This window comes from Myodes glareolus, chromosome 6 (genome assembly GCF_982192425.1).
Source record: "Myodes glareolus chromosome 6, mMyoGla1.1, whole genome shotgun sequence".
Lineage (NCBI taxonomy): Eukaryota > Metazoa > Chordata > Mammalia > Rodentia > Cricetidae > Myodes > Myodes glareolus.
This window is the reverse complement of record NC_142031.1, coordinates 49268484-49294462: the sequence shown is the minus strand read 5'-3', so window position 1 is coordinate 49294462 and position 25979 is coordinate 49268484. Positions and strand designations below refer to the sequence as shown.

Sequence of the window (25979 nt, the reverse complement as noted above, 5' to 3'; positions counted from 1 at the left end):
TGCTAGAGAGACCTTTTAAAACCTCTACTGAATCCTCAGACCAAAGTGGGCAAGATCCTGTCTCCACGAATCCTCAGACTGAATGCCATGCTCCTCTCTCCTCCTGCCTTATATTCCTCTCTCCACCTATCCATATCCTTTCCTGTCTCCACCTCCTTACTCCTTAGTGCTGATATTTTAAGGCATGTGACTCCCAAGTACTGGGATTAAAGATATTAGCTACCACCACCTGGCTCTGTTTCTCTTTGAGACTGGATCAATCTAGTGTAGCCCAGGGTAACTCACAGAGATCTGTCTGCCTCTGCCTCCTGAGTGCTGGGATTAAACGTGTGCACCACCACTGCCTGGTCTCTGTGGCTAACTAGTGTGGCTCTCTCCACACTCTGATCTTCAGGCAAGTTTTACTTGTTACAGCACAAACAAAATATAACCACACATCTCCTCATGGAGCCTCCCCTACAGCAGTCTGAAGACTGGTAGGAAGCAAATGTCCCAACTTCTTGACGTTGTACCACTGTTTGACTGATGAAAGTGAACAAGCTTGACATCTGTCCTTAAAGAGAAGACACTCCTCAAGGAGGTCAGAGTACAATTTGCAGGAGTTTGTTCTCTTACCAGCACGTAGCTTTGAAAGACCCCCCAGTTTGGGGAGACTCTCACTCGAGCCTCGGGAAGATGCAACCCCCCCCCAGTAACTCACGAGAGACCGTCCTTGCTGCAATCACACAAGGTTTAATGACAAGACAACAAGACAGGGACCAGTGCACTGGGGCCGAGACTCATAACCCACGCAGGGGAAGAGTTCGACCTTGAGTGACCGGGAGAAGTAGTTTTTATAGGAAGAAACCACATAGCCCAGTAATCCGAAAGGGGGGGCAGGGAGGATGTCACAGAAGATTCTGAAAATTCCAGTGATGATTACAAAGGGGCAATTCCCTGCCTCTCAAGATCATTCTCAAAGGTTGTAATCAGCTAGTTCCTATTCCGGTGATAATTACTAGGGGGTGACAATTACTAGGGGGATTCTCTTTGTCTCTCAAGATTACTCTCAAGATTACAATCCACCTTTATCTTCAGCTAGTTCCTGGAACCCTGGAACTGGTTAACCTTAGATTTCTGATTCTTCTCTTCCTGCTAGATTTTTGGCTCTATTTTCCTGTTAGGGGGATCTGGATTTATCCAGGTCTTTCAGCTTCAGGATATCAAACACAGGTTGTAAGGCTGGTCAGTAGGCAGGCTGAGTGATCTCACCGGCCCAAACCAATTTTAGCTCCTGAGAATTACCATTGGAAAGAAACAACCTAAGAGTCCATTTCAGTACTTATACCTGTGAAGTCACCTGATCTTCAGAAAGAACATATGGCAAAGAAGATTGGAAAATGGCCTTGCTCTCAGATATGGTGTATCTTTATAACTTAATTTTTTTAGATGTCATGCAATCAAGGTCATTGTCTTAGTTAAGGTTTTATTGCTATGAAGAGACATCATGACCAAGGTGTAGGCCCATATTTCTATATGGTGGCTGCCAGGCGCTAAAGCCATAGAGGCCCACCTGAGGTGGTCATGTAGACCTGCAGACAGGCTGTTTCTACCTAACAAAAGGTCAGGATGTTGTTGCTCCTTCCTTTGTAATTTGGAGGATGCCTTATAGAGATGCTAATTCAAGCCTACATGACAGCTAGCATATTCAGCAGACAGGTAGATGCGGATGTGACAAAAGGCCATTCACCTGGTTGCCGAGGAGACAGAATGCTGGTGTATCCCCTCACGTCCCCCCCCCCCCCCGCTCAGTTTATGTGTGGATATAAAAGCTGCTTGGATAATAAGCACGAAGACATCTTGAGGAAGAAGAAGCCTGAAATGCCCTTTCCGCGATGACTGTGTAAGCTGTGTCTAATTATTCCTTGCGCCTTCGTACCAGTCCAGTTAGGGAAAATAGTTATCTGTGTTGGAGTCACACAGGCTCTAACACCAAGACAATGCTTTTTTTTTTCCTCCTCTCTTCCCAGTCCCTCCCCCCAACTTGACTCCTCCCCATCCACACCTCCTCTTTTTTCTTCAGAAAAGGGTAAGTCTCCCATATCAGCCAGTCATAGCATATCACATTGCAGTAAGACTAGGAACCTACTTTCCAATTAAGGCTGGACGAGGCAACCCAGGATGACTGGGTCCCAATAGCAGGTAAGAGTCAGAGACAATCCGTGTTCCCACTGTTAGGAGTCCCACACGAACCCCAAGCTACACAACTGTAACATATTGTCTCTCTGCTCAGGTCTCCTGTCTTGTCAATAAGTCCTGTCAATAGGGATAATTGTGGGGGACTAGCTTTATGCAGGGTTGACTGCCCACTGTGTGGAAGAGGTCATCAAGTTGCCCAGACAGAAAGAAATTATCTCATCAAATGATTTATACACTTAGGGGACAGTTCAGGATGAATCCCATTATGAGAGGGAGAAGAGCCATGACGTCACAAGATTTCTATAGAACCGACAGTGACTATCCAAAAGACAGGTGTTCCCGAAGCTCTGCAAATCAGGTTCCTCATTCGAGGAGATACACTCCCATGAGTTTGTTTACTGATCTGTCAGCTGTACATTTGCTGTATAATGCTTGTGGCTCACAGCACATGGTCTCACTGTGTAGCTCTGACTGTCCTGGAACTTACTATGTTGACCAGGTTTGCCTCAAACTTACAGAGATCCATCTGCCTCCCAAGTGTTAGGAGTAAAGGCTGCACCACTCTGCTTGACTAGAACAAGTGCTTTTTTCATTTTTTGTTTGTCTGTTTCAAATAAATTTAAGCAATAGGGTTACTAGAAAGAGAAAAGAATAAGATATATTCAAGACTGGGTGCAAACTTCTCAAGGGAGAATACACACTTAATTGTCTTTACAATAGCAATAGATGTGATTATAATGTGTTCTTTAGTTATATCTTCAAAGGTTGCACAGAATTTAAATGAACTTACAGAGTGAGGACTGGAGAGATGGCTCAGCAATTAAAAACACTTGCAAGGTCAGTTTCCAGGCATTTACACTGGGGAACTCACAGCCACCTCTAGGTGATCCAATGTCCTCGTCTTGCCTCTGCAAACATCAGCACACATGCATACACATGCGCACACACATCACCACCAGCTCCAGGGGATCCAATGTCCTCGTCTTGCCTCTGCAAACATCAGCACACATGCATACACATGCGCACACACATCACCACCAACATCACCAATAATAATAATAATAATAAATAATACTTATAGTAAATCTTTTATAAGAGAGATCACAGAATAGATTCTGAGGCATATTGGATAGGACAGGATCTGACAAAGTAAATCCTTGAAACACAGGGGTTGCATAAGAAAACCAGATTATTTACAATTAGAAGTTAATAGTCTTGCTTGTGAGAGTCCCATAAAATATCTGGGACAGAAATATATGTAGTAATGGGACAGGACATACTCAAGGTCATATATATTCATACCTAAAGCTTGATTCACTGCTCTTTTAATATTTTTATCTCAAAATATCTCTATAGAAAAAGAATATTCTCTCTATGGAGAGATGGCTCTGTGGTTAAGAGCATGTCTTCTTAGTCAAGGTACAACTATTTCTGCCCCTAAAAGAATCAAGAACATCTGTTTTCTTTCTTTTTATTTTTTTCATCCAGACCCAACGTCCTGGAAGGGAGTCTGCACCCTTGTTGTGTACACCAATAAACACAGTCCTATATGCTAAAAGGTTCTGTCTTTTTCTGTTGCCTCAAAAAATTAACAGCCATTAGCAACTTCAGTTCCCGGATTTCTGACACCCTTTTCTGACTTCCTTGGGCACCAGGCACACATTTGGCACATATACATACATGCAGGAAAAACACTCACATGCATAAAATAAATAAATCTTTTAAAAATTGTTTTGACCCAAAATATTGTCTTGGTATAGACAACCTTCACAAAAAAAAATGGAAAGAGTACTGGAATTCTTTTCTTTTTATATTATATTTTATTTTACTGTGTATTTATGTGTATGTGCACATGCAGGCATGTGTGCTTGTCACAGCATTCACGTGGAGGTCAAAGGACAACTTTCAGGAGTCAGTTCTCTCCTTCCACAATGTAGGTCCTAGAGAGTGAGCTTGGGTTGTTCTGCAGGGGTTGGTGGCTTACCACTAAGCCACCTGGCTCCCGTGTTGAAATTCCTAACTCCCTGGTGAGAGATCTGAACCAGATCACCTCTGAAGGGCTCTTTTCCTTTCCTGTTTCCTCTGTATTTTCCCTTTCTCTCTTAACTTCATTCCTTCCTACTTGCTACATTGAGCTCTTACTTCGGAGGGATGAAGATTCTAATGATTTTCTGCCTTACTCTCTGTTTTCATTTATTGTATCATGGAGACTTATTGTGGTGGTCCTCTTAGAGACTACTGGGTCGTTTGTTTGTCTGGTGAACATAGGATGTGGCATTTTTTTAGGGGAAAAAACATGAAACAAATTATTAGCCGTGTGTGCTGTAGACCCCTTCCTACAGAATGAAATATAAAGGTGTTATGATAATATAAAATACGCGGGGCCCCCAACATTTGACCCTACCACTTTAACAAGAAGCAGAAATGATAGCTGCTTTGAAGCCAGGACAAAGTTCTGTGAGCAAATGCTTTTCCCTCTGGCAGACCGGGACTTTTGTGCATAGAATCTGTAATGCAGTCTCCTGCCACTAGGAATAGGACCCATAAATTACTACTCGATAGGTGATTATTGTGCAAACTGTACAACCAGAAGATTTGGCTTTAAGAGAGACGTGCTGCAAAAACTCGTGGGATGCCAACTTTTGTACTCTATTAAATGTCCATCCAAGACCAAAAGAGATTCCAGGTTTTCTCCCTCCTTGTCAGCCTCACGTCCATCCGCTGCTAGAGTTAAAGGAGGATCTGAGGACACCTAGTGGTGCCTGCTGCTGGGCGTCCTGGGTATGAGGAGGCAGCGGCGGCAGTGGGGAAGCAACCTCTGCGGAGCAGTAGTCTGGTTTCCCTGGGCCGGGTCCTACTGGGAGGAGATGAGCCAGCAGGCAGAGCCACCATCCTGTCCCTCTCTGAGCTTTCAGTGCTGCGGGCTCTCTAAGCAGCTGGGCGCTCGCCACCGGCATCCCAGGTGTCTACGTAGTAGTGGCGGAGCGGGTGAGGAGATTTGGAGTCAGTTTGTGGTTCATGCTCCGGAGGTGTGGTGATCCTGGGTCCTGACTTTTTTTTTTTTTTTTTTTCTTATGTGAGACCGGTAAACGGAATAATAAAATGTGTGTCTGTTTCGTTGCCATATTTTGCGTGCTAGCCAGGTGGCCACCAGAGATGATCTTGTAACAAATTTAATCTCTAATATTTCCTGGCAGATGACACATGAATGTTTCACACAATTATATGCAATCGTGCCGGTCACAGAATGGCTAAGAAAGGGTTAAACAGGTGGCAGAGACCAAAGATTCTGTCTTGAAGTCGGTGGCCGAGAGCTGAGACTGGAGCAAGGAAAAGGTGCAGAGGGGGCAGCGTGTGTGGGAAGCGTGTCCCCGGCAGGAGAAGCTCTATGGAACCGATCTTGGCAGTTGACCAGATCACTCAGCGCCTGCACACTTTGGGCTTGGGGTAGTCCTTTTTTTTTTTTTTTTTTTTTTTTTTTTGCCTCGGATAAAGGGATTACAAGTTGTGTGGTTGGTTGGTAAGCTCACCTGGCTGCAGTTTCTGATATGATCTTAAATATTTTCAGATACTATTTCTTGCTATGAGTAGTTGTTGAGTTTGTATCTTTGTGCCAGAGGGTGGCTGTTTACTCATGTAAGCAAGATACAAGGTTCATCTTTCTTGACACATGTTCTACCAAAATGAAGTAAATCAGGTTAAGACCGTTACTTAATCAAGGGAGCCATTACTTCTAGGCTTGACACAGTAACAAAGCCGATCTTTCCTACAGCGTAGAGAAACCCCGAGCAGTCAGCCTGTCTTCCTCACCCTGTCCCTCCGTCATATCAGTGGCCCCTGCTTTTACTATGACTCTCGCAGATTCCAGGGATGCTTTCTAAATATTACTGGCCTGTGCCTTTACCGCAGTGACTCTTAGAACTAGCAACAATTACCTGAATGTCCAATATTGCTAAACTAAGTGCCAATGGACTGTCACTGGGGATCAGCCCTTGGACTGGTTTTAGACATTTTACTTTTTTTGAGATAGGATCTCGCTATGTAGCCCTGGTTGGCCTGGAACTCTGCCTATTTCTGCTTCACCATATTCTAGGAATAAAGGTGTGGGCCATAACACTTGGATTAACACATTGTATTAAAGTGTGAAGTCTTGGTAGAAGTAAGCCATGACTGTACGGGAAAGGTGTGTTCCAGTAAGAGAAAGCCCAAGTGTTTGATCCACAAGGTTGCCTAGGGCTATGTTATTGGAGAAACTGAGGCATTGGCACTTGCTCTCTCTCTCTCTCTCTCTCTCTCATATCTTAGTGGTGGCACACCCCTTTAATCCCAGCACTTGAGAGGCAGAGGCAGATGGATCTCTGTGAGTCTGAGGTCAGCCTGGTATATAGAGCCAGTGCCAGAACAGCCAGGGCTACACAAACAAACCCTGTGTTCCAAAAATTTAAAAAATGACACAAAGACAACTATATTAGAATTTAAGAGAAAACTAACAGAGCAGGTGTGGTGGTTTGAACGAGAACGTCCTTTCCAGGCTCATATTTGGTCCCCAATTGACAGGGTTGTTTCAGAAGATGTTTATGAGTTAGGGCCTTGTTGGAGAAAGTATGTCGCTGGAAGTGGGATTTGAGAGTTTAAACACTCAAGCCATATCCGGTTTGGTCTCTCTGTTTTGTATTTCGAGGCCAACCTGGTCTACAGAGTGAGTTCCAGTACAGTCGCAGCTTCACAGAGAAACCCTGTCTCAAAAAACAAACAAACAAACAAACAGACAAAAAACCAAAAACCACAACCAACCAACCCCCCCCCCAAAAAAAACCCCAACAACAACAAAAACTTTCGTTTCGTTTAGATCTGCTATTTCCCTATGTTCTGCCTAACTTGAACCTCAGATTTCTGACTAGGAAGGGAAAAGGAAATAAGAAGGGACAGACACACAGACACACATAGCGAAGCTTGGGTTAGGTGGGGTATTCGAGGCAGAAAGTTCTGATAGCTAATCACATCACTTTCACACTCGAAGGCAGAGGAAAGCAAATCCATAAAAGTTCACGTCCCTGTTTGCTTGTGCTCAGTCCGATTGCTTTACTCTTGCACAATTCAGTACATCCCTGTCTGCCTAAGGAATGGTGCTGCGCACAGTGGACTGCCTCTCCTTGCACTGATTTACCTAATTAAGATAATCCCCCACAAACACATTCACAAATCAACCCAATGGTTTCCCCTCAGTGAAACTCTCTTCCCAGGTAACCTTAGGTGTGTTGATAGTAAAGGCTTACCAACACACCAGATAAGAGAGAAAGCATTTTTCTCTGGAATTTTCAAGACTGCAATTTCACAATAGGTGGGTTCTTTTGTTGCTGCTGTTGTTGCTCCTGTAGGCATCTGGTAGCCACAGTTTGTCATGAAAGTTGTAAAACAGACCCAGTATACAAAGAAAAACTAGAAACTACCAGCACAAAGCATGATCCTGCTCTGCTGTTGCTTTACCCGAGATCTCTAATAAATGGTTAGGATTGCTGTGTGAGAGACTCTTCAGATGTATAAATAATAGGAACATGGCCTCAGTCAGTGATCTATTGCTGTGAAGAGACATCACGACCATAGCAACTCATATAAAGAAAAACATTTCATTGGGACTTGCCTACGCTTCAGGGGTTTAGTCCGTTGTTATCATGGCAGGAAGCATGGTGGTGTGTAGTCAGGCAAGGTGCTGGAGAAGGAGCTGAGAACTCTACATCCAGATCCTCAGGAAACAGCAAGAGAGAGAACTGGGCCTGGCCTGGGCGTTTGAAGCCCCCAAACCCACCCTCAGCGACATTCTTCCTCCAACCAGGCCATACCTACCCCAACAAGGCCACAGCTCCCTGTTGCTCTCAAGTATCACCATTCCCTAGTGACAAGACATTCAAATATATAAGTCTATGGGGGCCATTCCTATCCAACCCACCACAAGAATGATGATCAGGATGGGACTTGAGCAGGTATAGAACATAAAGCCATGTCACCTTCTTAGGAATTAAGTCTGGATTTCCTGTAGTCTGAGGCTCACTCTTAAGGCAGCATACATTTGCTTATTCAGGAGTCAGTGGCCTTTAAGGATGCGGCTGTGAACTTCACCTGGGGGAGTGGACTATGCTGGCTCCAAACCAAAAGGAGCTTTTTAAAGATGTGATGTAGCATCCTTGAGGAACCTGGTCTTCATAGGTAAAGATAATATTGTTGCCTTAATGAAAGAAGAAGCACTTCTGGCTCATCAGTGCTGCCTCATGGATCGAAATATGATAAAGAAGCATTTGGGAAAATATGTCAAGTGAATCACTCTATACTGTGAATTTAGCTAGAATCTTATATTTTTCTATGATAATATTTTTATAATAGCATCATTTCTGATGATTTCTCTAGGTCTGTTTTTAGAAATAAACAAGAACATGAAAACAATGAAAATGAATACCAACATCACTGGTAAAAACTAGGTAATTCCTTCCCATAGGAGACAATATTAGTTCCCCAGAATCTTGGTATAAGATACTTCAGAAAAAAGTAAAGGACAAATATACTCAACTTCAAAGTGACTTAATCCTGAGTAATTTTCTCCAAAACTGCATGAATATTAAGACTCAACAATCGGAGTATCCCAAGTGTTCCAATACTGGAAGCAACTAGAATATCATGATGCTGAAAGCGATGCTTTCTTATATAGACAAACACAAACTTCATTCTGTACACATTGTTTAAGATGTTATGTTAATTCATCTGTAAACTTTAGGTATAAGGCATATACAAAATAAAAATAAAATGCATATTTTTAGAACTGGACTAATTACCAACATGCTAATGGATATCAATACCCAAATCCACCATAACTTTTGCCACTCAAATTGTGCACCAAAAATGTGCACAATAGGCCAGGCATTGATGGTGAATACCTTTAATCCTAGCATTTTGGAGGCAGAGGCAGATGAATCCCTATAAGTTTAAGGCCAACCTGGTCTACAAAGCAGGTTCAGGGACAGCCAGGACGGCTACACAGAGAAACCCTGTCTTGGAAACAAACAGATAACAAACAAAAAAATACGTACAATGTTGCGTATTTAAATGTGAAGTAGACATTCAATTTTTGCCAGACATGAAGATGATATATAATACAACAGCACATGAATATTATACTTTTTGTTTACCTATGCTTAAACCATTTTTGCAGAGCATATAATCTGAATAGCTAAAAATTTACAGGTCATGTTATCATTTTTATATAGTGACTCATTAATAACCAAAATCTTAATAATGTCTTCTTTTCATTTTGCAGCAATCATTTGGAAGAGAAACCATGTGGATGTAAAGAAGGTCATCAGTGGGCAAGAATTTTCAACCTAAGAAAGTTGGACTCGAAAATTACATCCAGAATATCCGTAAGTGAAAACAGAGTATGTGGAGACATAGGCACTGGCTATTTATCTCTAAGGGTCTCTTCATGGCTCTCCCAGCATACAAACTATATGAAGAGCAAGAAAATGGAACGAGACTGTAGAAACATAAGGAATCTGAGAACATCTCCAGTTCTCCCATGTCCTTTCAGAAGCATAAGGGGATTTAGACCAGAGAAAATCCTTGAAAAATCACTGTGATGAGATACTTTTGGTATTTTAGATATGGTCAACGTCATGAAAGTACTTTGGTTAGAGAAAAAAAAACCACCATGAATATAAGCAACGTTAGAAAGTTTTCGTTTCTTCCAGCTCCTTTCAAAGATATGAAGAATGTCACAGTCAAAAGAAACTCTTTGTATGTAAACAATGTAAGAATTCTTTTGTTCTTTCCAGTATTCTAAAAGACCATGGAAGAATTCACACTGGTAAGAAGCCCTATGTATGTAAGGTATTTGAGAAAGCTTTCTTGTCTATGAAGCAATCACAAAGACATGAAGTAATTCCTAGTGAGGAGAATTCCAGGCCAGGTGGTGGTGGCGCATGCCTCTAATCCCAGCACTCATGAGGTAAAGGCAGCTGGATCTCTGCTTCTCTATCCATCACAGCCCTCTTTCTCATACCAGTCATGGCTGAGTCTCCAGTCCCGCCATACTTGTATCGCTTGGCTACTCCATCCTCCCTGCCCCTCCATCACATGTTCTTCCTCTGTAGTGGAAGCTGTGATTATAATGCAGTATCCTGTTTGATAGAACAGCTTTCATTGCAATGAGTTGCTGATCGGGTTCAGGATCTCTGGCTTCTGCCACACCGTGGATACTGGACCCTCACGGAGACTCCTTTCAGATATCGAGCTGTTGCCCGAGTCATGGATATCCTCTGTAGGACTGACCCCTTAGCATACTCTAGTAGCTCATAGGTGGGGTGGATGTTGGGGTTGGCCAACTCAAAAGCCCTAGATCTATCTGGGTGGTAACTGAGTTAGTCAACCTGTGTCTCCATTGCCCCCAACCCACTGCAAGGGGTGAGACCAGCTCTCCTACACAGCCTGGCAAGGAGTGGTACAGCCCATGCCACAGCCTGATACCTCTGTGCAGTTCCTGTGACCGAGGTTTGGCAAGCTCTCCCTTGGCTGGCAAGGGGGTGGGGACAGCTCTCCATCACCCACATCACTGAGGGATGGGACCGGGTGAGGGTGACTGGTGAGGGCGGGGTCCCAATATGTGCTACTGCTCATGACTTCCATGTTTTGACAAGAATAAGTTTTCATCTAGAAATGCATTTTCACATCTGTACCAAATGGAGACTTTTAAGATATTTATCAAACTTGCTCTCCATACCACGTCCTTAACCTTTGAATTAATTCAAGAAGTAATCTCGCCATGAGTGTCCTTATGGGAGTTATGAAAGTGATAATCAAGACATAACAAATTCTGTCTTTAAGGTTACTCTCTGGTACAATTGAGCATTCTTTGGGTATATACCCAAAAGTGGCATTGCTGGGTCTTGAAGTAGGTTGTTTCCTAATTTTCTGAGGAATCGCCATACTGAACTCCAAAGCAGCTGCACCAGTTTGTATTCCCACCAGCAATGGAGTAGTGTTTCCTTTACCCCACATCCTCTCCAGCATAAGTTGTCATCAGTGTTTTTGATCTTGGCCATTCTTACAGGTGTAAGATGGAATCTCAGAGTTTTGATTTGCATTTCTCTGAAGGCTAAGGATGTTGAACATTTTCTTAAGTGCCTTTCAGGCATTTTAGATTCCTCTATTGAGAGTTTTTTGTTTAGGTTTGTACCCCATTTTTTTTATTGGATTATTTATTCTTTCGATGACCAATTTCTTGAGTTCTTTATATATTTTGGAGATCAGCCCTCTGTCTGATGTGGGGTTGGTGAAGATCTTTTCCCATTCTGTAGGCTGCGATTTCGTCTTGTTGGCCGTGTCCTTTGCTTTACAGAAGCTTCTCAGTTTCAGGAGGTCCCATGTATTAATTGCTTCTCGCAGTGTCTGTGCTACTGGGGTTATATTTAGGAAGTGGTCTCCTGTGTCAATGTGTTCAAGTGTACTTCCCAGTTTTTCTTCTATGAGGTTCAGTGTGGCTGGTTTTATGTTGAGGTCTTTGATCCATATGGACTTGAGTTTTGTGCATGGTGATAGATATGGATCTATTTTCATTCTTCTACATGTTGATATCCAGTTATGCCAGCACCATTTGTTGAGTATGCTTTCTTTGAATTCGTTCATGTCTGTGGTAAGAACTAGAACTGAAGGCTTCTCTACACTGTGTACATACCAAAGGCTTCTCTACACTGTGAATTCTTGCATGTATTTGGAGGGAAATGGAAGAACCAATGGCTCTCTACAATAAATATATGCATTGGCTTCTTGGCAATGTGACCTTTATTATGTCTTCGCAAAGATTGGAACTACAGAAGGCTTTCCTACATTGCTTGCAGTCATTGAGTTTTTCTTCAGTGTGACTTCTTCCATACATTTGGAGGAGCTTTTTGTTCAAAAACTACACATGAAAAATTCTACTCTGTTGTGAACTTTCCAATGTCTTTTTTGTTTGTTTGTTTTTGGTTTTGTTTTGTTTTTTGTTTTATGAAATAGGGTTTCTCTGTGTGGTTATAGAGCCTGTCCTGGAACTCTCTCTGTAGATCAAGCTGACCTAGAACCCACATAGATCCATCCACCTGCCTCTGCTTCCCGCCTGTTGGGATTAAAGGCGTGCGCCACTATCACCCAGTTTTCCAATGTCTTTTTAATTAAGCAGGACTGTAGACACGTTTTCCCACATTGTTTGTACAGATAGGGTTTCTTCTCCAGTGTGAACTTTTTTATGTCTTTGAAAGCTACCCAGACATTTGAAGACTTTCCCATATTGCTCACAAACATAGGAATTCTTTCTTCTCTCTCTCTTTCACACACACACATACACACACACACACATACTCTCTCTCTCTCTCTCTCTCTCTCTCTCTCCCCTTTCTCTCTCTCTTTCTTTCTTTCTTTCTTTCTTATTCCTTTGTTTTGTTTTTCACAACAGGGTTTCTCTGTTTATATAGCCTTGGCTGTCCTGGAACTCACTCTGAAGACCATGCTGGCCTCAAACTCAGAGAGAGCTGCCTGTCTTTGTCTTCTGTGTGCTGAGCCACAGCTAACTCATTCTTTTTTTTTTAAAAAAAATATTTATTTATTTATTATGTATACAATATTCTGTCTGCATGTTTGCCTGCAGGCCAGAAGAGGGCACCAGACCTCATTACAGATGGTTGTGAGCCACCATGTGGTTGCTGGAAATTGAACTCAGGACCTCTGGAAGAACAGGCAATGCTCTTAACCGCTGAGCCATCTCTCCAGCCTTAACTCATTCTTAAATTGTATTTCTGGTCTCCGTATTTTAATTTTTGCTCTAGAGAATTAAGTTTTTATCTGACTAGGTTAGATGAAAGGATTTTTTAAAATCAGAAGATGGATAACAGTGAGACCTACATCTGGATAAAGCACAAAAAATAAAATGAAGGGCACTAACGTAACACATTTTTGTAAGCTTTGTTATAATAATATTACATAAGTTTAAAAAGTGACTTTTTGAAAATCCAGTTAGATAGTTATTTATCTAACTGGATAATCCAGTTAGATAGTTAAAATATCCTGTTATTTTAAACTATGTTGAGCTCATTAGTGAGTTGATATTTATTTGTAATAGGTCAGAACTCAGAAATAATACCTTATTTTAAACCATTGTGATTAATGGTGATTTATTATTTTTTTCTGAATAACATGACTTCCCTGTTTATTTCATGTAGCAGATTCTGATCATTTTGTGTACACTTTCATTCTCTTTGATGCACAAAAATATTTTAATGTTTTATATTGATTTTATATTGTTAATTTTGAAATTGATGCTTTGAGAATTTAATACAATGTATTTTGATCATCTTTGTCTCCTTCCTTCAACTTCACCCAGATCTAATCTGTTTTCCATACCCATTCAACTTTTTGCACTAATTTTTCAAATCTGTAGGATCCTATTTGTGCTAGCCATATACTTGGGTGTCTGGGCATCTGCCGGAGCATGATCATCACTAGGCACACACCCTTAAAGAAAACCTGACTCCGAGCTGTGACTAGCTGTCAATAGCTCCTGGACTTGGGCAGGACTTTATGCTAAGCTTGCCTCTCCAGGCTGGGATTTTTGTGGGGTTGCTTGAGGATGGGCAGGTCTTGCGCATACTGTCCCAGCTGCCACGAGTCCATAGGCTGAGCTGCTCCACTGGGCCTGGAAAACACTGCTTCCTTGTAATTGTCCACTGCCTCTGCCTCTTGCACTCTTTCCCCCCCTCTCCCATGACGAACCTCTCCCCCCAGCTGAGCCTTGGAAGGAGGGAGGGTTAGATCAGGATTGATGGAGATGACGTGAAAATAAAGAGAGGCAGGCATCTCTAGACACAGGACTGTTCGTTTAATCAGAACAACTGAAGAAATAGTCTGGGAGAGACTTGCTGTGGGTGCTTGGAGGTTTTATAGGATGGAAAAGAGGGAGTTGGGGGATGGAAAGTTCCATCTACAAGTCAGTTCCCCTGCAGTCTTAAAGTGGTGGATATCAGAGGGTTGGTGTGTGGATTTCCTTATACATAAAGCTTATATATAGGAGCTTCTACAGGTGTTACCAGTCAAGTCAGCTTTCCAGTCTAGAATTTCTCAAGCCACCTAAGACTTTTAGGTAATGACACCTTCAGGGTGTGTGATATACATATCACACTTATTTGTTTGTTTGTGTTTCGAGACAGAGTTTCTCTGTAGCTTTGGAGCCTGTCCTGGAACTAGCTCTTGTAGACCAGGCTGGCCTTGAACTCACAGAGAACCTCCTGCCTCTGCCTTCCGAGTGCTGGGATTAAAGGCATGTGCCACCACCGCCCAGATATTTGTTTGTTTTTAAAGATTTATTTTTTATTTTATGGATAAGAGTGCTCTATCTGCATGTAGAACTTTTTGCTGGAAGAGGGCATCAGATCCCACTATAGATGGTTGTAAGCCTCCATGTGGTTGCTGGGAATTAAACTCAGGACCTCTGGAAACTGATGAGCCATCTCTCCAACCCCTAGATATCACTTTTAGAACTGAAAACTCCATTCTCATTCTCTGCCCTTGGACCACTTGTGGATTTCTGTGCTAACTGATATGTAGTATGGAAAGTTATGATAAGGGGTGAGAGAAGTACTAATCTGTGAGTATACCAATAACTTTTTAGGAGTTGGCTTAATACTCTATCTATTTAGCAAAATGGAGCCTTTGATCTACCTAGCTTTGTTTTTGTGTAAGACATGAGTTCTATCTTGTAGAGCCAACCTTAAATCCAACTAGAGTTTGGTTAGTTACTTCCATAGCATTTGTGCCAGTGTTATACTGATGGGTTTATCTTGTCAGGTCTGCTGTTTTCGTATCTCTCAGGATTCATAGGTGGGTAGTATATACTAGTGTACATAGCATCCTCCAGCACTGTCCAAGTCTTCCTATGGGTTCTTGGTTCTAGGAACCAATAAAGGACTCTACAGCATAGATTTAACCTGAACTATGCTCCCTTTGTATCCTGCTGTGCATAAGAAGTGGCAATGGCAAGCCAGCTTAGGGTTACTACTTCTGTGATGAAACAATATGACTAAAAGCAACTTGGGGAAGAAAGGGTTTATTTGGCTTCCATATCCTGGCTCATAGTCCACTGTAGGAAGCCAAGGCAGGAACTCAGACTGGGTCAGAACTTGGAGTCAGGATGCCATAGAGAGGCTCTGCTTACTAACTCTTCGTGGTTTGCTCAGACTGTTTTCTTATAGAACTGAGGACAACCAGTCCACGATAGTACCACCTAAGGGCTGAGTCTGCCCCATTAATCACTAATTAGCACAGTGCCTTACAGGTCTGTCTAAAGCCTGAACTTATAGAGGTGTTTTCTCACATGGGACTCCTCCACCTACCAAGAGAGGAAACTAAAAAAATTCACCACCATGCCAAGTTGGTGATATTTAAATCTTAATAAAAATAGACATTGTAGGATGAAAAAGAAAAGACACTGTGGTCAGACACACCCTAGGTGAATTCTTAGGAAAAGAAAAGAACCGTGCCCACAAGAAAGGTCGGGGCCTTTTACAGGTGAGGACTTTACTGGCCTTGTGTCTTGTGCCTTTTGATTAGAGTTGCACCCAGACTGACTGCTCACTCTCTTGAAGTAGTAAATCTTACAATACCATTTTTCCTCACAGAAACTGGCTATTTGGGCACGATGGCATCAGGAGTTAGGCTCTCATGATCCTTTTGGGGGTCAACAACCTTTTCAGCTAAGACAATAGGAAAATGCAGGCATTTGCATTATAATTCATAACAGTAGCAAAATTAGAGTTATGAAGAAGCAACAAAGTAACTTCATGGTTGGGAGTCACCACAGCACCAGGAACTGTATTAAAGGGTCACAACATCAGGAACGTTGGGAGCCACTGGTTTATTACTGGGTCTGTCTTCAAGCCTTATAGATCTGTCTGCTAGAGACTAGGGGACATTGCTTCTTTTTTCCTAAGGCCTTTTTGTCTTTTCAGAAGTTTTATCAGTAAGAAACTGTCGGGGACCAGGCTCAACAAAATTACCACTCACCGGGGTAGAGGTGTTGGGACTTGAAAATATTAGTAAAGAATACAAAGATGCGAATAAAAATAATAAAACAGAAACATATAGAATAGTACCAGGAGGAAGTTCCAGTGAATACCAAAATCACCCACGTTTAATTTCCAGTTGCTGAAGATACCCCGACCCTAAGAGGTAGGAGTAAGATAAAAAAAAAAATGAATAGACCAGCTGAAGGCCACAGGCTACACCTGTACTTAAACATTCTGTTGCTCGGACAAAACAAGTCACGCTCACACCCTAGACCAAAACATACTCCTAGTATGTGTGGCCTAATGAGTGTAAGTTTTCCTTGTGATCCTATATACTGGTTAGTTTTGAGGTGTTGCTTGTCTCTTTATTTGTTTTGTCAATTCGACACAAGCTAGGATTATCTGAGACAAGGGAACCTCAACTGATGAATGCCACCATCAGATTCGTCTATCGGTCATTCTATGAGGCATTTTCTTGATTAATGATTGATGTGAGACGGCCCAGCCCTCTGTGGGTGGTACCAACCCCTAGTCAAGCAGCTGAACCTGAACCTAGAGAACAATCCAGTAAGCAACATTCCTCTATGGTCTCTACTTCAGTTCCTATCTCCAGGTTTCTGTCATGAGCTCCTGCCTCGATTTCCATAGACTGTAACCTGCAAGCTGGCACAAACCATTTCTTTGAGTAGTTTTTAGTCAATATTTTATCATAACAACAGAGAGGCGAACCAGGACAGCCTTGCATTTTTGTAGTCTATTTATCTGAGAAAGTTTTTTCCCCTCTCAATTCATTTGTGGAATGCTGGTCACTTATGAGGTCACCAATGATGGACAATGCTGACAAACTGATGACACACAGGCTGAAGATGAATTTTACCAAAAAGACAAAAGTAATAAATTTATTAACTACATTGTTGTACAGTCACAGTGACTCCCTGAGAAGGGTGAATGAACCAGAATTGGTACAGGACACACCAAGACCAAGTGCTCAGCACAAAGGAGATTTATCTGCCTCAGAAGGACAGGGAATAAAGACAAGAGACAGAGAATGAGGATGTGGTGATATTTTGTTTGTACTAGACAAATAAAGCTTGCCTGAAGATCAGAGGGCGGGGCTAGCCATTAGTTAGCCATAACAGAAAGTTCCTATCTATACTTCCTGTACAGACAGGAAGTGATATGGCTGGGTGGAGAGAAGAAGTGAAAAGGCAAGATAGAGAGAGAGGAGCTCACTCTCGTTTGGGGCTTAAAATCATAGAGGTCAGATCTCTAGTGCCTGGTTGCTCTGTTTCTCTGATCTTTCAGCTTTCATCCCCTAATATCGGTCTCTGGGTTTTTTTTATTACTAATACCAATTAGAACTCATGCAACATGAGGGGGAGGGAGACCAGGAAGACGGGGAAGGATATTTGTCCTCGTGATAGAAAGGAGACTGATGTGGCCCATAGGCAAGTGAGGCAAATGTCAGTTTGAAAAGGGAAGAAGGGAACCCATGTTAGGATGAGGTGTTTAATTTTAATCAGGCATGTTAATTTGGGCAGCCAAAATGGGCTTTTGATTGCTGGACTTCAATTCTTTGAGCTGGACCTTGGTGGTCAGCCTCAGGTGGAAGAAGTGACCAAGTAAGGAAGTAGACCTTGCTGACTAGCTTTAGGGCTGTACTCTAACAGTTCAGCAAGGCAGAGGGAGTGGGAGAGAAGGACAAGGACTGCCAAAGTCATGTTTGCCGTGCTCAGGCCTACTAGAGCCCTTCACGGGACCCCACTGAATTCCTGGGAGTTAGTAAATGTCTCTCTCAACTGTTGAAGTTATTTACTTTTATCTCAGGAACCGTTCCTGTTGGTTCTGTATTTGAAGGGCAGAGGCTAGATTTCAAAACATTCACTGTCTCTCTTGAGAGTGATATTGGGTTCAGGGGCCATGTGTCATTTGGAAGGTAGGTTATAAATCTTTGCATATGACCCCGCAAGTCATTGGGCTAAGCTAAATAGTATCTAATCATTAAAGTGTGAACATTTTTGTTTTAATTTTTGTCTCTACAAATGCCACTGTCTCTATGCCTGGAGTAACTATATTCATTTATTTGTGTGTTTGTATTTCTTTTTTGGTTGAATATGGAGAGATTGAGAAATTATGTGTAAAAAAATATGTCTCATTTCAAATTCCTGAAGGTGGGGCTATCAGTGTTACTTGCATGGACTTGAGTCTGGAAGGCAGCCACCGACTTTCCAGATGCTCAAGCCTTTTTCAATGAGCTGTACAAGAAAGGAGATAGCTTATTTAAGGAGAGCTTGTGAAATCAAAACAGGAGCCACATTCTTGTTAAAGAGCCACAGTATTTGGCTTTTGGGGATCCTAGTCTATTAGGATGCACACCTTCCTAAGCCCGGATGGAGGGGGGAGGGCCTTGAACTTCCCACAGGGCAGGATACCCTGCCCTCTCTTAGGACTGAAGGGAGAGGAGGGAGGGTGAGTGGGTGAGCGGGAGGGAAATGGGAGGAAGTGGAAATTTTGAATGGTATTATTTATAAAGCAATTTTTAAAAAAAATGAGCCACAGTATTCATTGCTAGTGTTTCCATCCCTTACAAAGGTTTCTGTTTCCTAAGCCTAATGTATACTATGTATACTGCAAACCATCTTTTTCAACCTACACTGAACCTGTGACCCCATGATGTATGGCCACCCCTTTGCCTGGCTGAACTCCTGAACCTGCGATACACAACTCCCCTTTGTAATAGGAAAATGTGTCTTTCCAGATACCTTGATGACTCCCCTCCCATATAATGTATTCTTCACGTAAGTTTATTGCCTCCTTTCTCCACACAGCTGTTTTCTATCAACCCTAACGGTTCCTGTAGAAGCGAGCTCAAAAGCCAGTGAGAAGCTGCTCTCTGCAATGTGAGAGACAACCAACAGGCCAGTTCCTGGTGCATCTCTAAATAAAGCTTACTTTAATCAAACAGTTGTGGTATTGTTTCGCCACTCAGGTCTAACAAGATGCAGAGGAGCTCAGGGGTGTGTCAGATCTTTCCTTTGGGCCCAGTGCCAAGAAAAGGAAGGAGAAGGTGTAACATGAGGGCCGGCTTGTTGGGGTTTCTGTCCCACCCAGTACCCCAACAAGCCAGCAAGTCCCAAGGAAAATCACACGGAGTCTACATTAGGTTATAAACTGATTGGCCCATTAGGTCAGGCTACTTATTAGCTCTTATAACTTATGTTACCCCATTATCCTTATCTATGTTAGCACATGGCTCCGTACCTTTCTCAGCTGGGCAGGTTACATGCTGCCTCTTCAGTGGTCTGCACAGGAATGGCGAGAGAGTTTCCTGTGTCCCAGAAAACTCCCAGTCTCTTTGCTCCACCCCTACTTCCTGTCTGGCTTTCCCGCTTATACTGCCTGCCTGGCCAATCAGTGTTTTATTAAAATATGATTGACAGAATACAGATAATTCTCCTGCACCAGGAAGGGGCTAGGTGACTTTTTTTAAAAAATTATTTACTTTCATGAGCGTTGGTGTTTTGCCTGCCTGCATGTTTGTATAAAGGTGTAGGATTCCCAGATAGTTGTGAGCTGCCATGTGGGCACTGGAAATTGAACCAGGGTTCTCTGAAAGAGCAGCCAGTGCTTTTAACCACTGAGCCAAGTCTCCAGTCCCAGATATATGACCTTTTATGAGTCATCTACACAGTATCCATCTGTCCCTAATTCCTACTGTTAGGTTTCAAACCTGGGACAGATGGCTGAGGTGTTTATTTAACATATCAAAGTGGACCTGGCCAGCATCCCTCAGTCCTAATCCTGGCTGTCATACCCTGTTGTCTACCCTGAACATTCCAGTCCAGGGGGCTGGGTTGCCCTTCCCTATATATTCCAACCATTTTGATTCCCTGCTTTCTTTGTACCTTTGGGTCTCCTGGCTGTTGCACCTGGTTCCTCTCTCTTCTCTTTCCCTACCACTCTCCCCTCTCCTCACAAGGCCCAGCTCAGTCTGTTCTTGTCCACTCTGAACCCTCAGAGGTCCCCGCCTCTGGCTACACTCTCCCCCATGCCTATAATAAACTTTCTCCTCCACCATACTTAGGAACAGTCATGTTTCCTTTCTTTTTATTTCTTTATTTTTTTCATTCATTTGCTGTCAAACCCCAGAACCAGTCACATCCTTTCCTTTTTCATTCTTTCTATCATTTTCAAGCACGCGTCCTTGGATGAGAGAAGCCGGGGTGTGTCAAAGGGCTTCCAGTCTTCTGCTGCTGCCCACTTTCTTGTATTGGTGCTTAGAATCGCCTTCTCCAGCATCATCCAGCCCTCCTTTCTCCTCCAGTGTGACCTCATCTGTCCTATGTGGTCTTTCCTCTCTGATGTCACGTGCTATCTCCATGGACACGGGAGTCTGGAACTCCCTGAACATACCTGTGACACTTTGCAGAGGAAGAAACAGGAATTGCCCCGAGTATTAAGAGCAAGTGACAGGTCTGGAAAGCCAGGGCCAGGGAAGTGATATGGCTAGGCAGAGAGAGGGATATAAGGCGGGAGGAGACAGGAGCTCAGGATTCAGTTTGAGGTTTCATACAGATACCATTCAATCAGAGTCATAGAGACAGGATACCCCATTTGGTCTGAGAATTCAGTAGAGGTAAAAAGTCTCTCCAGTGGCTGAGTGCTCTGCTTCTCTGATCTTTCAACATTTAGCCCAATATCTGACTCTGAACTTTTATTAAGACCAATTAGATTTTGCACCACATGGCTGTGTTTTGGAAGGAGATCTGCTGGAGACAGAGACAATGGTCTTGTTGCTTTGAACTGGGATCTGCTATCCTGTCACTTTCTGAGTGCTCATTGGGGTCTTCGAGGGCACCTGGGTGCTGGCATCACTGTGTCTCCACAGCCTGGGCAGTACCTGTTAGGGTCACGGCAGGGATTTCAGACTTAGGTTGGAGTTTGTGTGCCGGAGGAGCTGTGGAATGTGGTGTCCGAGGGTCTTGAGCCTGTATGTCAGAAACATATTAGAAAAGAATGTTCTCAGTGTCGCACAAGGAAACACACAAGCAAAGCAACCCAGCAAGACAATTTCTTTTTGTATAAAGGATGCATCCTGATTCAAACCAGAAAGCAAGCACAGGCAAGGGTGGTGGTGGCAGGAAGTTCACTTCATGTTTATTCTAAAGCAGATGCTGATTGTGTCTCACTCCATTGGCGGGTGTTCTATTTCACCATCTCATGTGTTGACTACCTCTGAATCTGTGGAAAGAGGGAGCACATGTTAGTCAAGTCTCAGAAGTGTCCAGAGGCGGGGCAAACAGGCCCTTCACAAGATGCCACACACCTGTACTCCCCGCACTGGGGAAGCTAAAGCAGGAGAAGCAACCTGAAGAGTTCATGGGAGGGAAGGAATGAGGACAAAGCATCATGACACATGTATGGAAACGCCATAAAACCTTTGTTGGGAGGCTGGGCAAATGGCTCAGTGGGTAGAAGAGCTTATTCTGAAAGCTTGAGGACTTGAGTTTGAATCCCCATGACCCACGTAAAGTTAGGCATGGCTGCATTTGCCCATAATCCCTGTCTCAAAAAGCAGATACAAGCAGATCCTGAAAGCTTACTGGCCCAGCCAGCCTAGTTAAAATAGCAAGCTTCTGGATCAGAGACTTTGTCTCAAGTAACCAGATAGAGCCTGTCAGAGGGAGACAGTGTCTTGTTTTGACTTCTGAATGGCTGTGCCTGGGCGTGTGCAGTTACACACTCACATGAATATACTATAGTACATATACCTATCAAGACATGGCTCCACCATTGACCCATCATTGTTTGGGCTTCAGTCCCATTCTGTAAGGTGGTTTGATAAGTTGTTAGAGCTGTGTGAAATCCCTTTTAGGGAGACAAGTCCCTCTTATAAAAGAAGGTTTGGCAGAAGAAGGAACTTGCCAAGACTTACCACCTGCATATACTCCTTGGAGTCCACAGGTGGAAGGAGAAACAGATTCCCACAACTTGTACTCTGGATTTCATTCATATACATATGGTGGTGTGCTAATAGGGACATGATTGAACACAAAAATTAATTAAATGAATGCTTAAAAAATTAAAGATGTGAGGGGGTCCCCACAGGTGTCATGGTAGGCAGGTAAATGATCCAAGAAGAGGTGAGAATGAAAACTCAGTTCAGCCGAGCTTACTCTGCCAGGCTGGATTAAACTCCTAGAGAGTCTGATGCCCGGCAGTTTATTGCCAGCATATTTAAACACAATAGCAGTTGGGAAAATACCCAGGCAACAATCACGTCCATTCTGTAAGCTTCCAGTTTGTACTATTAGCAGGGTCCTTTGCCTTATAAAAGCTTTTCAGTCTCATGAGGTACCCTTTATTAATTGTTGATTTCAGTGCCTATACTATTAGTGTCTTTCTGTCCAGGAAGTTGTCTCCTGTGGCAATACATCCAAGGTTATTTCCCACTTTCTCTTCCATCAGGTTGAGTGTAACTGGTTTATATGTTGAGGTCTTTGATCTTCTTGAACTTGAGTTTTGTGCAGGGTGATAAATATGGATCTGTTTTCATTCTTCTACACTTAGACATCCAGTTAGATCAGCACCATTGATTGAAAATTCTCTTTTTCCCCTTGTGTATTTTTGACTTCTTTATAAAAAAAATAATCAGGTGTCCATAGATGTGTGAATTTGTGTCTGGGTCTTTTAGTTGATTCCATTGATCAACATGTCTCTTTTTATGCCAACATCATGCAGTTCTTTGATTACTATAGCCCTGTAGTACAGCTTGAAATCAGGGATGTCTGTATGTAGAAGAATGAAAATAGATCCATATTTATCACCTGGTATAGGAGGGTCTTCTTTCTATGTGTTGCTTTCATTGGTTAAATAAAGAGACTGCCTTGGCCTTTTGATAGGACAGTAGCTAAGATAGGCGGAGTAGACAGAACAGAATGCTGGGAGAAAGGCGGCAGAGACAGAGAGCCGCCCACCATGAAGTTGCCAGATCAGACATGCTGATTCTTTCCCGGTAAGCCACAAGCTTGTAGTGACATACAGATTATTAGAGATGGGTTAAACTAATATGTGAGAGTTAACCAATAAGATGCTAGATATAATGGGCCAGGCAGTGTTTAAATGAATACAGTTTCCGTGTAATTATTTCGGGGTATAAGCTAGCCAGGCGGCCTGGAGCCGGACGATGGGAACGCAGCCCGCCCCTCTTTACAGCAATCACTTCAACATAAAAACAGGCAAAGGACACTGCCAATAGGACAGAATAAAAGCTTACAAAATGCAAAAATAGTTTCCTTAATACTATATACACTGGAGGGCTAATATTCAAAATACATTTAAAAAAACAAATTCAAGAAACTAGACACCAACAAACCACTCTATTCACATACACCATTTAAGTGCTCTGTAGCAAGAACTCTCGAAAGATCCAGAGCTACCAGCATGAATTATGAAGTTTTTGCTACCAGTGCTGAGTTAGGAAGCCTTCTCTTAAAAGAGTCCCTCCTCTGCTCACCATCAGCAAACAGAGCCTATCTGAAAATATGTGGCTACCAAGAAGCTCTAATTGATTCCCATTTTTTGGGTCTAGAAGCCTTTTCTAAGCTTTCTTAGGCTTTATGTGAATGTATGTTGCTGAACATTGGTCTCCATTATGTAAAAGGAGATGCTTTTGTTTCCTGGTCACCTAGACCCAAAATAATCACAAAAATATATTAATTATAACACAGCTTGATGAACAGCCCAGGCATATTTCTAGCTAGCTACTACATCTTAAGTTAACCCATTCTATTATTTTATATTTTACCATGAGGCTCATGGTTTGTTACCTCGCATCTTCCTTCTTGGGTGGCTACAAGAATACATCTGCCTGATTCTACCTTCTTTCTCCCTGCATTCAGTTTAGTTTTCTTGCTTAGCTATATTCTGATCTGCCATAGGTCAAAGCAACTTCTTTATTAACCAATGGTAATAAAACATATTCACAGCATAAAAAGGGCAATCCCACATCACACACCTTTGAAGAAGGTCACCATGTCCTTGTCCTTTTAGGGTTGTAAGTCTAGTGGGATCAGGGACATTGATGAATTAGTTATTCACATGACAATGTGTTGAGCACTACAGTGGAAGAAGAGGTGTCAGAGCCCTGCAGTACATCCCTGAGTGCCAGGAGCATGGGTTACTCACGAGGCCATGCTCTGTAAGGCAGAGTGTCACAGTACTGCCTGTAGTAGTTGACTCTGGGACTTTTGTGCCCTGGGGAAACAGAGGGCCACCTTCAGTAGTTAACTGTAGGTCTTGCTTGCTAAATAGACTCTCAAGTTTAGGCTGGAAACTAGGCAGAAAAACCACCTGGGATCATTATTGCTCTGGTGTGGGTAGCATGGTTTCTCCATCTTAGCCTGGGCTGGCTGTGTATGCATCAGCCTCAGTTGTCTGCATCTCTGTGGCTGGTCCTCAGAGGTCTGTAATTTGTGCAAATGAAGGGGAGACTGGAATCGTCTGTCAACTTTTAATGAGTCCCCAGGAGCCACTTAAAATTCCCCCTGCTGTGAGCCCTGGCAAAACTTGGAATTGGTTTCCTGGGGATTGTTATGGAAAGAAAGTTCAGGAGTCTGTAAGATGTCCCATCTGACTATTTAAAGCCAGTGAAAACAATTGGACTTTGTTCTGATGTGTCCTCCAGGACAGAAGCCAAGGGGCTTTGCCTGATGGGCACAGAAAGTTTCTAAGCAGGGTTAGAGATGGCAGGTTCTTACAGAGCACTGTAACTGCTGGCACATGAATGCCAGGGCATCACCTCAGCTGGAGTCTCCTAGGCCTTTTGTGTTAAAACTGTGACTCAGCTGAGAAGTATTTCTGTTCATGCTTTTCTTTTATTGTGTGGTGTTAGGGATGGAACTCAGGACACAGCAATTTGCAAACACTTTAGTATCGAGACACACCCTGAGTTATATTCAGCTACCTAAACATGGATCAATTGTCATGGACTGACCTCGACAAACATATCTCTTGCCAGGGTAGGGGTGTGAGGTTTTAGAAATATTAGTAAAGATAAGGAAAATGTGGTACATTTACACAATGGAGTACTACATAGCAGAAAAAAAATAATGGCATCTTGAATTTTTCAGGAAAATGGAAGGAGCTAGAAAACATTATTTTGAGTGAGGTAACCCAGACACAGAAAGACAATTGTCACATGTACTCACTCATAGGTGGTTTTTAAACATAAAGCAAAGAAAGCCAGCCTACAAACCACAATCCCAGAGAACGTAGACAACAATGTGGACACTAAGAGAGACTTACATAGATCTAATCTACATGGGAAGTAGAAAGTAGAAAAAGACAAGATCTCTTGAGTAAATGGGAGCATGGGGACCTTGGGGGAGGATTAAAGGGAGAAGGGAAGAGGCAGGGAGGGGAGCAGAGAAAAATGTAGAGCTCATTAAAAATGTATTAAAAAATAAAAAATAAAAATATTAGTAAAGAATATGAAGACACATGTAAAAATAACAAGACAGAAACCATAGAAAGTACTGAGAGGGCGTTCCAGTGAATCCTGAAATCATCTGCATTTATTTTTCCATAGCTTTTATACCCAATATAAACAGGGAGTGGGAAGGATGTAACAGAAGACTTTATTAACATACTACAAAGAACAGCTCAATCAATTGCTTTAACACTTTGAGACATCAAATCATTACCAATCTAGTGTTTAGGCAGTGA

At 42.6% G+C, this 25979-nt stretch overlaps 1 long non-coding RNA gene across 1 annotated transcript; it reads left to right on the top strand.

Moving 5' to 3' along the window:
* The first annotated feature begins 1785 nt into the window (after positions 1–1785).
* LOC125403976 (uncharacterized) lies at positions 1786–19199 on the top strand. Its single transcript, XR_007233143.3, has 4 exons — positions 1786–1882; positions 9485–9587; positions 9915–10030; positions 19082–19199. It is a non-coding gene; the product is annotated as an uncharacterized LOC125403976 (long non-coding RNA).
* Positions 19200–25979: the final 6780 nt, after the last annotated feature.